The 7,456-nt window shown below is 43.8% G+C and overlaps 1 non-coding gene across 1 annotated transcript; it reads right to left on the bottom strand.

Moving 5' to 3' along the window:
* Positions 1-6,918: 6,918 nt before the first annotated feature.
* Trnat-ugu lies at positions 6,919-6,992 on the bottom strand. Its single transcript has one exon. It is a non-coding gene; the product is annotated as a tRNA-Thr (tRNA).
* Positions 6,993-7,456: the final 464 nt, after the last annotated feature.

Genomic DNA, 7,456 nt, shown 5'->3' on the forward strand with positions numbered 1-7,456 from the left:
AAGTAAATATTCTAAATACTTGCGAATCTTGTAACTGAAAGGGGGGGGGGACTTCGGTACCTGCTGCGGTAGCAGGTTCGAATCCTGCCTCGGGCATGGGTGTGTGTGATGTCCTTAGGTTAGTTAGGTTTAAGTAGTTCTAAGTTCTAGGGGACTGATGACCACAGATGTTAAGTCCCATAGTGCTCAGAACCATTTTTTGACTTCGGTACCAGCCCAGAATTCACCTAGTGGGATATGGGAAACCACCAAAAAACTCCGTCAGGACTGACGGACACTCTAACCCCGGTGGCCGGATTCGATCCGCGGCCAGCGTGCCTCCACATGCCTGAAGTCGCTCTTTCAACAAGCACCGCTATCCGGGCGATTAAAAAAAAAAAAAAAAAGAAAAAAAAAAGAAAAAAATTATATTTCAACCTCGAAGTATTGTTATTTTGAAAAGTATCATTCTTTGTAAATTCTGTAGATAAAACAAAAGAAAAGAAAACTGTAAAAAGATGAGAAACGAAAATTGTAAGATGTACGACCTGTTTTAAACATAAGGTAACTGGTCCATAATTTGGCAATAAATAAATAAATATAAAAAATAAATAAACTTACTACTGTAATATGGAGTGTGTCCATTCGTCGTCTTTATGACGGCTTGAAATCTCTTGGGGACACTTTCAGCGTGGTGTCTGAATGTCTGCTGACGGAGGACAATTCTTCCGCATGAATGCAGTATGCAACGTCGTACTGATACATGGGCTCATACTGTCGAAGCCTTTGTAAGTTTGACTCGATTTTGTAACCACTGATATAACATCACGTGCCATCTTCACCAGTTAAGTTTCGTTTATTTTTCTCCTCCCCTTCTGCGTACTTCTTCTTTTGTATATTTTTTATCGTAATTTATATATTTTCAACGTCCTCACTATTATTCACCGTTTCTCTCTTCTACCCGCTGAGCGATATTCCAGTGCACGTATCATAACATTCGGAGGCGTCGAACTGACGTGTCACGTTTCATACTTCACATATTCTTGTGCCACCGTTACTACGAGCGCACGAGCGCGTGGCGTGTCAGTGCACTGGCTGTGAAGTGCCCGAGTGTGCAGCTGACTTGCAACCCGACGCCCAATCAGGCGATAGCATCGCCGAGCCGAGTCTTTGCTGGCACCGCCTGTCACACGCCACGGGGCGTACTGCAGGAATTTTAATAGATAACAAACGGGGCCGTCGCGCAAAAGGAGCACCGAGACTCGGCCGGCTGTCATCTCGGCGAGCGGCCCGGTCGCTGCTCCAGTTGTCCGTGCCACTGCGGTCGCGCAGACACCGATCACTATCTGTGACCACCTTCTCAGATTGTTTCACTGCGAGTCGGAACGTTGTCGCCACTGAGGGTGACGTAAATCTTAGCTGCTGCGCGCTATGAGAGTGGTCTTTCCCATCTAGTTAAACGTGTAAACTTTTTTTGCGAAGTAAATATTGTAAGTGTGTTCACGTACGCATTAATGTAGAAGTTGAACTGTGAGACTGATTGACATTTCACACGGAAAGGTTCCTGCGTCCGTGCCTCGAAGCTTACGTGCAGTCGTGCAAAATTACACTAGCAGTGGCCGACAGAATTCATGCAGTCTAGGCGTTCGAAATGTGGTGCTACAGAAGAATGCTGAAGATTAGATGGGTAGATCACATAACTAATGAGGAGGTATTGAACAGGATTGGGGAGAAGAGGAGTTTGTGGCACAACTTGACAAGAAGAAGGGAACGGTTGGTAGGACATGTTCTGAGGCATCAAGGGATCACAAATTTAGCATTGGACGGCAGCGTGGAGCATAAAAGTCGTAGAGGGAGACCAAGAGATGAATACACTAAGCAGATTCAGAAGGATGTAAGTTGCAGTAAGTACTGGGAGATGAAGAAGCTTGCACAGGATAGAGTAGCATGGAGAGCTGCATCAAACCAGTCTCAGGACTGAAGATAACAACAACAACAACAAGACGAGACAAAAATTATACGACATACTGATCTGTAAAATCAGTCGGGAACGGTTAGTAATTCTCTTCCTAAATAAGGGTCGCCAGCCTCGCTTTCACCCATGAGAGAGGGTTAAACTTCTCCCAACTCCAAAGCCAATAATTAAAAATGCAGTACCTGTCTCTCTTTTTGGAAATGGTACCGAGATTCGATCGCTAGCAGTTCAGTACACTGTCCCGCAGGTAAACACCACGACAACAACAAAACGGGAATAGACTTGAAGCTCTATAGGGAAAGAATCACATAAGAACATAACCCTCAAATTTACACGGAAACAAATGAAATTTATTGCCATGAATTAACGTTAGCCAAGCCCGTCACTTTTATCCAGTACCACCTCCATCTAGGTAATGGCCCATGAACCATGAGAGAGGGTTAAACTTCTCCCAACTCCAAAGCCAATAATCAAAAGTCCAGTACCTGTCTCTCTTTTAAAAATGGTACCGAGATTCGATCGCTAGCAGTCTAGTACACCGTCTCGTATGTAAACATCACCACAACAACAAAACGGGAACAGAGTTGAAGCTCTATAGGGAAAGGATCACATAAGAACATAACCCTCAAATTTACACGGAAACAAATGAAATTTATTGCCTTGAATTTACGCTAGCCAAGCCCGTCACTTTTATCCACTATCACCTCCATCTAGGAAATGGCCCATGAACCATGAGAGAGGGTTAAACTACTCCCAACTCCAAAGCCAATAATTAAAAGTCCAGTACCTGTCTCCCTTTTAGAAATGGTACCGAGATTCGATCGCTAGCAGTTCAGTACACCGTCCCGCAGGTAAACACCACCACAACAACAAAACAGGAATATGGTTGAAGCTCTATAGGGAAAGGATCACATAAGGACACAACGCTCAAATTTACACGGAAACAGATTAAATTTATTGCTATGAATTAACGCTAGCCAAGCCCGTCGCTATTATCCAGTACCACTTCCAGCAATGGCCCCAAGCTGTGCTCTCAAGTCTCTCTTTTCACCGAACAGTCCACGCCTACCAATCCTCAACACACTCCCAGCACGGGGCCTGGGAAGGCGCTTAGGGTTCTCTCTGTCTTCTGTAGTGCAAGAAATAACTAGGTTGGCCGTAAAGAATCACCTTCTCCCGATTCTTCAAATACACTTCTAAAACACCACAGCTACCCTAGAGAGCACATGACTTCTCATTTGCACGGTATAAATTCAGCTATCCATCATTGTGTCCGCACTTCCATGAAATCCGACGATCAAATTAGTCGTCTTTGTGACGTATTGAGAACGATGCTACACTGTGTCTACTGGCTGGATTCCAACCAGTCATCTGGAGAACTGAGAACAACTTCAGCAGTAGTGTTTGAATACTGAGTTTGTGATGATTAAGAACGAAGGGGAACAGCAGGAGATGGATATATTAGACAAGCTAACAACCATTTTTTTTTTTTTTTTTTAGTTTCTGCTGGAAATGTCGTCCTTCTTTATTCACGCACAACCTGAATCTGCGTGGTAATGACTTTCTAACGCTCTCAGAGCAGGTGTTTCAGGGATAATGGCTGCAGCTTCAGTCCAACGAATAACAAGTTCTTCAGTGACGTGAATCAGTGTGTCCTACACCAAATGCTTTATCTTTCCCAATCCTCCCCTCCCAATCCATAGATCTGAGACATTTGTAGAACGATATTCGTCACACGGTATGCGGTGAGGCGGGTTAAAAGTCGCGTTGCGTTGCGTAATTGTTTGACCACTGTCTTTCGTCGTACTGTGCAATACAAAAAGTTCCACCTACCTCAGTACGGCGTCTGGTCACCAGCCCGATTCTCTGCATACGTAGATACTGTTCAGACGATGTTAAAAGCAGCGTTGAAGAAAAACATGGTCAATACTTACGTTTGCAAAGTCCGCCTAAACTCTGTTAGCAAGCTATCCTGTAATATCATAACGATTTTCTGGTGGAGGGCGATTGCTTCATTCTTTTAGAAAAAATGTCAAAATTCCGCAACAAGTTCCTTATTTCTTTAGGTTCAAAATTAAAGAATTAGCCATCAGTCCGTATTTATTTAAACGACTAATATCAATGTCCTCAGCTCACAGTTCATACAACCCAGTTACACGCGAGACAGCCACTTAAGTCCGACCCGAATTATTAGATGATCTACAGACGATGCTCTGCTACAATATATGAGTTTCATATTCGGTCTTTTTTTTCAGTGGATTTCTAATAAAGAAACTGTTCGCCAACCATTCCATAGATGAATATGAAACATGCCACGCGGAATTCTACAAAGACCGAAAGTTCACACACGTTTATCTTTCCAATTAAACATTCCACAAAGCTCAAATTTCCACAATGTGTCCGTAAATGCAACTGCTTTCAAGGCAATACCATCCGGATGCGAAATACCAGTAACTTCTTCATTTTACTCGTAACGTAGACGGACACGTCCAACATGACCTGTACGTCCTATAGCTACTAGCCAACGACTGACCCCCTGCCGTTCCTTCCAGGGGCTATAACTACTCGACAGAGCGCGGGAAATGCTTAACTCTGATTGGTTGTTCAAAATGACCAGCCAATCAAAACAATCTTTTGAGTTCTTTCTCACGTCAAAACTGGCCTAAGCCAATCAATATTCACAGATGTATTTTCGTCACTTCATAATGCAAACATTAATAAAATGTTTAACAAAACCAAACGAAAAGAAAACTAATCTCGAAATGACTTTAGAAGATCATTACTCCGCAAATGGCTCTTCTGGCTGCCTTCTTACAAAAGCAAGTACCCTCGGACATACGTCATCAGCAAGGTAGGGAAATTACAGCTTACATTGCAACTGTTTGCTTCACACTTTCCCATGACATAGTTACGTAGTGTTTAACATCAGACAATATTGAATCTTTTCGTACGTCCCACATACACGCCCTCACTCACTCTCATTTATTCACACAACAAAACAAATAGCTATTAAATAAATATTAGTCCTTTCTGAATTCTGTGTTGCAAAAATGAAAAATAGCGAACGTTTTTAATTTAAAAAATCTAAATAAATTGTTCTGCCATTTAGTGAACTTCAGTAATAATTCTAAATGATACTAAAAGACAAACCGCAGTGAATCCTAACTGACGTTAATCTTATAAGTATCGGTTTTTGGTATTTAAGGTAATTGTCTCTAAATCTGAAAGTATCTCAGCTAGATAGCTGAGATTTTAACACAACCTTCCTTTTAATAACAAAGGGCTGTATATTGACTTTTAACACAATTGAATAATGTCTAATACTGTTTATTTAGATTCTTAATGGCTTGAATGAATGTTCTCTCGCTCTAACACAGGCTGCGCTTCCCACGGCTAGGCTGGCGACAGGTGCGAGTGAGTCACGCTAAGACACCAGCGGCTGTATATTGCCACCGCAACGGCTCCAAAGCTACGAGCCCGTACTTCAAAGAAGCTTACTGTAATAAAATGCTATTGCGTGTTGACTCGCGACGTTACAGGTAGTTTGAACACAGTCTCTGAACATCACTAGCTTGAAAACCCTCATGAACTGCTAGCGGGGAAACGGCGCACCACCGACATTTTTGTCGCAAAGGAAATGTGTTTCCATTTATCTATTCTAAACACTCTAAAATTTCATTTACGTTACACCCTATATACACACATCAACAAAAGTTTTGCATCGCCCGTTTACTTCAAAATTCAAGGCACAGAAGACAAAACCGGGTACCAGGCTTGATATGTATCCATTTTCAATGAGTCAAAATGACCAAAAAATGTGTAACAACAAAACTGTCTATTTCCTGTGGGGGGTAGGGGACTTCACAGCACTACCATGCAACGTCAGTACTTGGTGGAACGTCCCCTTGCTCGGATGCAGGCCTGAATCCATCATTACGTATCATCGATGAGACAATCAAGCCAACCCTGGTCCATATTGTCCCTCTCCTCAGAGCTGATTCTGCGTAAGTCGTGTAGAGTGCGTTGTTTTTCCGACGCCCAAAAACAACTCGTTTCAGTCGAGACCACACGTGTACTATTCGGTTCCTGTCCGGAAACAGGCACGTCACTCCATTCTTCTGATCGTACCATTCCGAAAGAACGTGTCCGCGAGAACACCATGGGAGTTATCATCAATCAAGATGAGATTGTCACCAAAATTCTGGCGACATGGTTCCACTGTTGGCTGCAGAATCTCGTCCCTGTATCATAGAGCAGTGAGAGCACTCTCAACAATCGCGAGAGGTGTAAAGTAGCTCCATGTAATGCCCCCAGAACGTCACTCCATTACCACTTCGCTGTACCTGTAGGACAAAGTGCTGGAGCTGTTCGATATTCTGTGTGAAATCTTGTGGGACTTAACTGCTAAGGTCATCAGTCCCTAAGCTTACACACTACTTAACCTAAATTATCCTAAGGAAAAACACACACACCCATGCTCGAGGGAGGACTCGAACCTCCGCCGGGACCAGCAGCACAGTCCATGACTGCAGCGCCTAAGACCGCTCGGATAATCCCGCGAGGCTGTTCGATATTACTGAGTTATGTCCAAACACGTTGTCTGCGGTTACCGAGGTGGAAACAGATCCGAGTTTCGTCAGTTGACAACAACCGACGCCATCCTGGGGCGTTCGTTCTGCGTGGTTCCTTGCCTACATGTAGCGGAGTCCATGATGTTGTGGCGTACGAGGTCGTAGGGAATGGAGATACACATCACACAGTCATCTCCTGACTGTATGATGCGATACATAACGTCCTGTAAGCCCTTCGAACTCCAGATCCAGTTCTGGAGCACTCAGCCCACAGTTCCTTTGATTCAAAAGACGGCCTGTTCTCAACACTACCTATTAAATGATAACTAACTGAAGCCCTCAGCTGCCGACAGGTGTTGTTGATATACCTCGATGTGGACAGCTGAAAATGTGTGCCCCGACCGGGACTCGAACCCGGGATCTCCTGCTTACATGGCAGACGCTCTATCCATCTGAGCCACCGAGGACACACATTAATAGCGCGACCGCAGGGACTTATCCCTTGCACGCTTCCCGTGAGACTCACATACCCAACTGTCCACAATTCTACATATGTAATGTACCTTATAGACATTTGCCCATCCACTCATTACTTGCGCACGCTTTGGCGATTCCCGTAAGAGTTTGGGCAACCTGTGCGCATTCGCACAAACGAAGGTCAATGGCTGGGTAGCCTTTAATTATATATATGAAGACAGTAACTATTCTCGAAAGAACAGAATACAGCTGTCCACATCGAGGTATATCAACAACACCTGTCGGCAGCTGAGGGCTTCAGTTAGTTATCATTTATTCCAGGGAAAAGCTGCACGGTCATCAACAGTATTCTGTTCTTGCGAGAATAGTTACTGTCTTCATATATATAACTACCTATTAATTTCACTGTCAGCTGAAACCGATTCTGTGTCCGCATCACACACTATGACTCCAG

This window comes from Schistocerca piceifrons, chromosome 5 (genome assembly GCF_021461385.2).
Source record: "Schistocerca piceifrons isolate TAMUIC-IGC-003096 chromosome 5, iqSchPice1.1, whole genome shotgun sequence".
Classification (NCBI taxonomy): Eukaryota; Metazoa; Arthropoda; class Insecta; order Orthoptera; family Acrididae; genus Schistocerca; species Schistocerca piceifrons.